The 9830-nt window shown below is 46.0% G+C and overlaps 1 pseudogene; it reads left to right on the plus strand.

Annotated features, from left to right (window-relative positions):
• The first annotated feature begins 2684 nt into the window (after positions 1 to 2684).
• On the plus strand, positions 2685 to 4921 carry LOC136504032 (uncharacterized; annotated as a pseudogene).
• Positions 4922 to 9830: the final 4909 nt, after the last annotated feature.

Genomic DNA, 9830 nt, shown 5'->3' on the forward strand with positions numbered 1-9830 from the left:
TTCTGCTCCACCTGCTCCTCAGACAGACCTCGCTCTCATTGCTATTCTTGAGCGGATGCAGCAGGATCAGACACACCAGGCACAAGAGACAGCTGCCAACTTCGCATAGTTTTAGGCTCATCAGGACGAGTTCCAGCGGCAGCAGCAGCTCCTTCAGCACTAGCAGTTACTTATGCAGCAGCAGCTCATGGGATTCATGCAGCATGTAGTGACAGCCATTGGGATCCCACTGCCACAGCCTTCTCCCCAGCTTGCACAGCCTCCTACCACTTCGACAACTCTAGCAGTACAGCCTAGTGGGCTCTAGAGTCAGGGACAGCCTCCAGCTCAGTTTGCTTCACCTCCTATACAGGTGTCCCAGTGGTTAGCCTCATCCATGGTAGCCCTGCAGTTCACTCCATTTCAGATGGGCTTCACACCAGAGCAGTCTTCCTCGCTATTCGTGCCTAAGACGTCAGTCTCTAGGAGTCTTGGAGCATCCTTCAGTGAGTTGACCGGCATGCCTACTCCGCCTCATATGCATACCGCTAGTCCATCTACAGCAGCTCCAGTCGCAGTGACTACTCAGAGGCTCCCCTCGTCTGTCGCCTCGTCAGATCCTACGACAGACATTCTAGCAGCTTCACAGGCAGCACCAGCCCCGACTCAGACCCAGACCGCTTTAGCGACACTTCCTGCCACAGAGGGTCAGTCAGTTCAGAGGTCCAGGTCAGATGATGATGGTGCCCAGTTCTAGCTTGCTCCACGTACTTCAGCGCCCGACTCATCCGCTGCAGCCCCACTGACCGACCCTTAGGTTTTGGTGTTTGACGCCAAAGGGGGAGAGGGTTTGAGTATGTAGACTTAGGGGGAGCGAGTTTTAGGGGGAGCTAGTTATCTAGTATTAGCTTATTATATACATTTGGAGTTTTATTTGTGTGATACACTATTATTTATGCATTCATATGTTTACTTTCATGCATACTATTATATATATGTGATAGTGCTATCTACGTGATTGTGATAGTTGACATGTGTGATTTCTACTTTGCATTATCTATATGTCATATCACTTGTGATGCTCATTTATTTTTGCTTCCGCGCTTATACTTCGAAGCAAATGAGCTTTGTTATTCGTACGCATGCTTAATTCATATTCTTTGAGTACATTGTGTTGGTTTGGGTCATATAATCTTGCCCAATGTTTTTGAGGCGTCGCCTAGGCGCCAAGGCGTGCTCGAGGGCCTAGGTGTCGTCCTCGCCATGACCTCAGCCTGTATGGCGTCCGCCTCAGCAGATTAGGCGTTGCCTAGGCACGAATGGCGTCGAGCGGACGCCTAGAGCTCTCTAGCGGACACCATAGTCTAATTCGCAGGGGAGGGCATGAAATCGGACGTGGCGCGGGGAAGGGCACGAAAATGACCATGGCCCACAGTAAATCGACCGCGTGGGCGTGGGAATTGCGACCTATGCGCGGGAAATTGACCGCCTGAGCCATTACCGCGAGGGGGGCGAGGGGAGACCGGGAGAGAAAGAGAGAAGGCGGCGAGCAGACCTCCTACTCCGCTTCGCTGCTCCTCCGCTCGCTAGCTCGAGTCCACTGGCCGGCCTCCCCTTCCAAGAAGAAGCTGCCCAGGGCGAGGGGAGACCGGGAGAGAAAGAGAGAAGGCGGCGGGCAGACCTCCTGCTCTGCTTCGCTGCTCCTCCGCTCGCCAGCTCGAGTCCACCAGCCGGCCTCCCCTTCCGAGAAGAAGCTGCCCAGGGCGAGGGGAGACCAGGAGAGAAAGAGAGAAGGCGGCGGGCGGACCTCCTGCTCCGCTTCGCTGCTCCTCCGCTCGCCAGCTTGAGTCCACCGGCCGGCCTCCACCGAGAAGAAGCTGCCTCCGCTCGCCAGCTCGAGCCCCCTCCAGCATTTGCCTCCGGTCATGCGCTGCCACCTGTGGTATGCGCCTACCTACTCTGCTTCTGTGAATATAGTAATGCCTCGTATGCCTGCTGCTCTGCTTTTGATCTGAATATTGTATGCCTCGTTCTCATGCTCTACTATTGACCTTAATCGGAATATTGTATGCTCATGCTGGATGCCTGTCCCTGCCTCCTCCCTTCTCTAATATTTATTTTGCACTTTGCTGTCTGCTCTGCTTTTGCTGATGCTTGCTTTTTATATTATATGGGTACTCACATATACAAATGCCTGCTTGTGCTTGGGCTGTCACACACCCTGCTACAACACAAAGCACAGATCTTTCTTTAATCCCAAGACTGATCTAGCAAGCAACATGGCAAGCACAGTTGAAGTACCTGAGTATGATCCCAAGACTGATCTAGCAAGGAAAGCAAAGTCCAATGATCCAGGCTAGAAATATGGCTACTGGCAGGACCCTGCTAGGAGGGACTGGGTGACATGTATCCTGTGTGGACATGAGGGTTCAGGAGGCATAAAGAGGTTCAAGCAACATTTGGCTGGTGGATATGGAGATATTATCCTTTGTCCAAAAGTTAGCACTGAAATCAGGAAAGAGATGGAAGCTTACTTACAAAAGAAGAGAAGAAGGCCTTTGTACTTGGATGGTATTGAGGAGGATGGGGAACCAAAAGATGAAATTGTGGAGGTAGCAGCTGCAGATGTACAAGCAGCAGCAGCAGCAAATGCCACACCAAAAGTGGCTGCAAAAAAACCAAGTTCTGGGATAGCCGCTAAGAAAAGGCATGCTATCTTCCAATTCAAGGCTTCAACAGCTAGCAGTGTCAATTCTACACCAAAGACACCAAAGACCAATGCAACAAAGTCAGTTGTTGGTATGCTTAGAAGAACACCTGAACAGATAGTAGATCAAAGGCGTGCAAAGGACTTTCAGCCCACCATTGAGTCCAGCACAAAGACTAAGGAGGAGAAGCAATATGTGGATATGCAATGGGCACTGTGGTTCATGGAGTGTGGTGTAGCCTTTAATGCAGCAAATTCAAGGCAATTTGAAATTGCTTGTGAGGCAACAGCCCAATATGGTTCAGGGTACAAGCCTCCAACTAACCAGCAGCTTGGTGACCCTTTGCTCCAAGAATGTGTTAAGGTGACAAGTGACATGAGGAAGGACCATGAGCAGGCCTAGAAGCAATATGGTTGTACACTAATGTCAGATGGATGGACTGATATGAGAGGGCGCCACCTGATTAATTTTCTTATGAATAGCCCTGAGGGAACGTACTTTCTGGAGTCAGTTGATGCATCAAGTGAAGTTCATAGTGCAACAATGCTAGCTAATTTGTTACAGGAGAAGATTGAGGACATTGGAAGGGACAATGTTGTTCAAGTTGTGACCGACAATGGCGCTAACTATAAGGCTGCTGGTAAGATCTTGATGGATAGGATTCCCACACTGTTTTGGAGTCCTTGTGCTGCACATTGCTTGGATCTGATATTGGAAGAAATTGGGAACTTGAAGGCATTCAAGAAACCTATTGCACGTGCTAAGCGTGTCACCAACTTCATTTATAGGCATGGAAGGCTTCTTAGTGCAATGAGGGCTCAAACAGGTGGGACTGATCTTGTTAGGATAGCAAAGACTCAATTTGCCACATCATTTCTGACATTGAAGAGTTTGTACAAGAACAAGGATGCCTTGAAGAGCTTGTTTGTTAGTGAAGCATGGACTGGGAACAACTTGTGTACAACTACAGCAGGTCAACAAGTGCAAGACATTATGCTATCTACTAAGTTTTGGAACTCAGTAGAAGATTGCCTAAGAGCTTCAGCCCCACTCTTAATTGTTTTGAGGGCTGTTGATGGTGATGAGAAGCCTACAATGCCAGAGGTATGGGCTCTAATGAATCATGCAAAAGAGAGGATAAAGCAAAGCTTCAATATACCAACCAAGGATGGCCTACTCAAGAAGATCATGGAAATTATTGAGAGGCGTTGGGTGAAATAAATGGACCATCCATTGTATGGGGCTGCACTATATTTGAACCCGGGAAATTTTTTTCCTCTGATAAAAGCTAATGATGATGTCACTGTTGGGCAGCTAAGAGGTTGTTTTATTGAAGTGCTTGGAAGAATGATACCAGATGTGGAAACACAAATGAAGATCAATAGGCAGGCCATTGAGTATGAAGAGCAACGTGGAGAAGCCTTCTCAAACAAAATGGCAAAGGAAAGCTATGACAAAATGAATCCTCGTAAGTGCTGTTTATCTCAGCTTGTAAATTTCAGCAACTTAATTGCATTCCAAACACCTAATATGTGTTGTCCTTTTCATCCAGTTGATTGGTGGCGTTCTTATGGTGGCCGAGCCATTGAACTACAAAGACTTGCTAAGCATATAGTTAGTCTTTGTGCTTCATCCTCAGGATGTGAGAGATGTTGGAGTACCTTCAGTCATGTGAGTATCCTTGTGACTAACAGTTTATATTTAGATGCATACAATCTGATTTTTTATTTTGCTTCCCATCTGATTTTTTGTAGATGCATACAAAGAAAAGGAATAGGCTGCTGCACAAGAGATTGAATGATATTGTCTTTGTTTCATACAATCGGAAGATGAGAACAAGGTTTCAGCTTAGGCGTGAGAAGGCAAGCAAGAAATATGACCCCTTGGTCATTGAGGACAATGAATGGGCTGATTCATTGCATGTGCCTGTTCCGGGTGCTCGAGGGTCTGATGCTGTTGATGACCTCACATGGCAGCATGTTGATGAAGCCATCGGTGCATCACAAGCGCTGCAGGGTCGTAACCTTCCTAGGAGAGCTGCTGCTCCTGTTCAGTATTATAGACGCTCCAGAAATGTTCCTGCTGTTGCTGCTGCTGAAGATGGCGAAGAGGAAGATGAAGTTGAAGACCCACATGATGATGCAGAAGTGAGTGAGTGTGAAGAAGCTGGCAATGTTCCTGCTACTGATCAAGACAACGTTGTTGATCTTGATGAGTTTGATGATGGATTTTGAGTGCTGAAACAGAGATTTGCACTCAGCCCTTTTGTGTCCTACACCCTTGTCCTGCACTCATGTTGTATGGCTTTGGTGTAGTTGACTAGTAATTAGAATGCTTTAGAGTCCAGTACTTCAGACTTTCAGTCTCTAAGTTTGTGGACTATTAGAGACAAACTATGATGTCATTTGTCATGCTCATGCATGAACTAATGCACTAAGCCACTAATGCTTGCTAATTTGTTGTATTGCCTCTTGTGTATTGTTTCTTATTTAATTCTCAGCAGCTGGTAACAATGTAACATGTTCATTTACATTTCTTCATGTCATAGATTGCTGAATTTTGGAATTGTCATGTAGTTTGCTTCAAGGGGGATGGATGCTACATGGGAGAAGAGCTTTTGGAAAGGGAAGAAAGGAACCTAGGCTCCAGAATTGGGAACAAACCAGGTATGTATGTGCTGCACTTACTATATAAAACTCTAGCTTACGACACCTTACAACATGTGTATGGCGTTGCCTAGGCGTCCGCCATAAACGCCTAGGTGTTGTGAAGGGGGTCGGGCGCCACGCCTCGCCGCGGCGCCTCAAAAACATTGATCTTGCCTAACTCTTTTGCTCTTATCGATAAAAGCTTATATGAACCAAGCCCTTCAAAAACCTCACTCCATAACATACTCGAGGTGGTATTGTCATCAATCACCAAAAAGGGGGAGATTAAAAGCATCTAGGCCCCTAAGTGGATTTCGGTGATTAATGTCAATACAAGATTACTGTGACTAACGTGTGTTTTGCAGAGGCAACTAAGTTAGGTCATGGTAATGGAGATCGATTGGGCAATCGCGGTTGTCATGCCCCTATGATAGAAATCGTTTCGGTTTTCAAAGGATGGACGACAAGGTTAAGGATAACTAGTTCTAAGTGTCAATTGAAGTTGGAGAGACACTTAGAGTAGTTTAGGACTTTGTTTTTTCCTTTAGCCGTACTATGAAGGGGGGTATGAATGGGTAGTTTGACCTAGTTGAGTCTAGTGAGTTAGGTGTGGTGCACACTTGTGAAAACTAGCTCTAGGTAGCTCCTATGAATGCCTAAAATCCTTTGGAGCAAACTTTATTCACATATGATCGAAAGTTGGAAGTGAATGGAGGGTCAAATACTGACCGGACGCTGGCCGCAGGGTCCGGTCAGTTCATTTGACTGTGAAGAACAAGACTAGTGTGATCGGACGCTGGAAGGTCGTGTGACCGGACGTTGAGGGCCAGCGTCCGGTTGACTCCAGTAAGGGTCCAGACTTGAGAAAGTGCGACCGGACGCATCCGGTCAGTGGTGACCGGACCCTGAGTATCCAGCGTCCGGTCGTTTACAATAAGCATCCAAGAGCGACCGGACGCGTCCAGTCGGTACTGACCGGACCCTGACAGCATCTGGTCATCACTTGAAAACTGTTCGCGGGTTGAATTGACCGGAGCGTCCGGTCAAAATGATCGGAGCGTCCGATCACCCCGCAGAAGCTCATAACGGTTCGTTTTTCAGGCTGCCTTATAAATAGAAGCTCCACTCATGAGTGGAGTTACTTTTGCTCATTCCAACAGCTGAGAAACACATTTGTGAGTGCCAAGAAGAGCAAGGTCCTAGTGAGGTGTTTGTGATTGGAGAATCCAAGAGTGAAACCTCATTAGTGAATCAAGAGTAGACAAGTGTGCATCCATCTTCTCATTAGGCTTCGCGTGGTCAAGTGAGAGTTTGTGCTTGTTACTCTTGGTGATCGCCATCACCTAAATGGCTTGGTGGTGATTGGGAGTTTGGTGTTCACCCGACGGAGCTTGTGGGTGACCCAACTCAAGTTATGAGCGGTTTTGGATGATTCACCGCGACGGAGTGTCGAAGAATCAACCCGTAGAGAGTACTTGATCCTTGCGCGGATCAAGGGGGAGCTACACCCTTGCGCGGGTGCTCCAACGAGGACTAGTGGGGAGTGGCGACTCTCCGATACCTCGGCAAAACATCGCCGCGTTCCTTTCTCTCCCTATTTACTTTGAGCACTTACTTTGAGTATTTACTTTGAGCAATTCAATACTTGTTTTACATTCATAGAATTGCTATGCTAAAGTAAGTTTGGAACATAGGGTGCAAGTCTTTTGTGCGTTGATTTGATAGAAACACTTTTCTAGGCACAAGGGGTTAATTGGGCTATCCGTAGGATTTGATTATTATAAGAAAAATTAGAATTAGCCCAATTCACCCCCTCTTGGGCATCTTGATCCTTTCATCGACGAGCCTTTCTTTGGGCAGGTCAAGAATCTGTTTCTGGTGCTCAGTGCTTGGTCAGCTGGACTAAAGCTTGCTTGCCAAAGGAGAACGGCGGCTTGGGTGTTCGAGATCTTTCTCTCCACAATACCTGCTTGCTCATGAAACTGCTCCACAGAGCGCACACTACGACAAACTCGGCATGGTCTCGCTGGCTTGAAACTGAATTTGGAGGTCCTCTTGAAGCACCGGAGTCCACTAGTGTCGGAACACATTGGGCTTCAGTACGTCAGCTTCTACCTGACTATCGGCTGCTCACCACGGTAGAGGTGGGTGATGTGCGTTCTACATCATTCTGGCACGATTGCTGGCTGGCGGCTGGACCGCTCGTAGATGCCATGCCTGCTCTCTACACCCACGCCCGTCGCCCTAAAGCCTTGGTTCATCATGTGCTTGTCTCTGATCTAAGATTGGCTTTTGTGCCCTGGCTTTCTTCTGTTGCCACCGAGGAGCTCACCCAACTGACCGCTGTGCTTGCAGAAATTAATCTCACCAATGCTCAGGATGTTCGCCGCTGCCCATGGGAGGACAAAGCACATCGTCTTATAAGTTCATTTGGGAGAACCGTGCCCCTCCCAAAGTTAAGTTTTTTGGCTGGCTACTCGTCCAAGACAGAATCCAAACACGGGAGAATTTACTCAAGAAGAACTGCATTGACTCAGACCTATGTGAGTTGTGTGGTGCTCAGGTTGAAAGCACAGCTCATCTTATTGCCGGTTGCGCCTTTGCAGTTGGCTTTTGGCACTGGATTGGTGTGCAAATTGATGAAGAAGATGTTGCTGCTCTTTGGCGCGTTCAACCACCGTCCACCATCTCTGCTGCCCACTTCAATGCCTTTCTTCTACTTTGTTGTTGGCGTCTCTGGAAGCACAGGCACGATGTTGTGTTCCGTTCCCTGCCTCCTTGCTACACTCGCCTCTTCGCGGGGTGTCGTGAAGATGCCGAGCTTTGGGCATGTAGGTTGTCCCCATCAGATAGACATGTTGTCCATGCTTGGGCTTTGTTGTTCTCCTCCCCACCCCATGCTAATTTCTCCATAAACGACATGTAACAAACTGCTCATGTATGCTCCTTTTATGAAATGAAAAGGTGGGGATGCTCTCCCCCCGAACTTCTAAAAAAAACACAAATCTTAATAAAGATCTAAACCACACAAAATGGAAGACAGCAACACAAGAAATCTCCTGGGAGATATTTAGAAATTCTGCATATTTTTTCCTTCTTATTAATCGAAAATAAAAAAAAACTTGGGAGTTTTTTTTTCTGAACCGAGCACTCACAAGCTCCACCAAATTTGCATTCTAGTTCTAGGCCTAATTCAGATGCATTGTTTATTTGATTGGCCACATATACTCAGGTCCAGTTTAGTTCCCTCCCAAAATGCCAAATTTTTCAAGATTCTTCATCACATCGAATCTTTGGACGCGTGCATGAAGTATTAAATATAAATAAAAAATAAAACTAATTACACAGTTGAGACGAAATCCACGATACGAATCTTTTAAGCCTAATTAGATTATGATTGGACACTAATTACCAAATAACAACGAAAACTGCTACAGTGTCATTTTGCCAAAAATTTCGGCATCTAAACATGCCCTCAGTTTCAGTTTCACACATCACATGTTTTTTTTTGTCACATCACTGTTTGATTGGAAACTGACGCGCTTTCTGCAATCACATCATCGTCCACGAATTCTGCATATGTCATGGTCGAAACATATTGAATTGGTAGGTCGTTGAGTATATGGAGCACATGCCAATGGACAGAACAAAGAAGAATGCACATCAAGTGGAATTGGCATCGGATCATCATCAAAAAATAATTGAGAGGAAAGGTGATGCCGTTCTGCTCCCTTGGCATGCAATTGGGCCGTCAATACACAGTACCTACATGATGTTGACTCTGTGGCCCATTTCTACGTTAACGTTTTGCACTGTTCTTGAGGGTCTTTTAGAGGGACCTTGAATACCATTGCAGCATGACAAAGGTTTAGGGTAAATAGTTTGTTCCATCTCCTTTTGTTTCAGCAAGAAAAAAGAGAAAACTTAAGGCTTGTTTGAAACCATTATCACTAAAAATTAGCTAGCTATTTTTAGCTAGCTAATTTTTAGCAGGTGACTGTTTGGATCCACCTACTAATAGGTGATCGGATGGTGGGTTGAAGATGGATATGAACTATTAACGACTCTAAACCTGCTAATGGAACTAATAGTTAGCAACTCTCTAGCTAATACTTAGCAGGTCTGTTTGGATCCGCTAGTACTAATTTTAGCTGCTAATTTTTAGTGTTAATGGATCCAAACATGCCCTTAGCTTGCTCCACAGCTATTGAATAGCTTCACAAATAGTAATACCGGGCTCTCATTTAATGAATGAACTAAAACCTAGAAGCATGGATGGTGAGATTATATTTGAGGGCAATGTATCCCTGTGCCTAAGGCAGTGTATTCCATGTTTGAGAAGTATAATATTTCAAAATAACACTAGTGGATGTTAGCAAAACAATCTCTACCTCGTTTTATGCATCTTGTGTGCCAGGACTTTTAGTAAATAAAATCTTCTCCATTCATACTTATGAACTTTTATAGTTGAATAAAGCATATATCCTTATCCCAA

This window comes from Miscanthus floridulus, chromosome 14, assembly GCF_019320115.1.
Source record: "Miscanthus floridulus cultivar M001 chromosome 14, ASM1932011v1, whole genome shotgun sequence".
NCBI classification, from domain to species: domain Eukaryota; kingdom Viridiplantae; phylum Streptophyta; class Magnoliopsida; order Poales; family Poaceae; genus Miscanthus; species Miscanthus floridulus.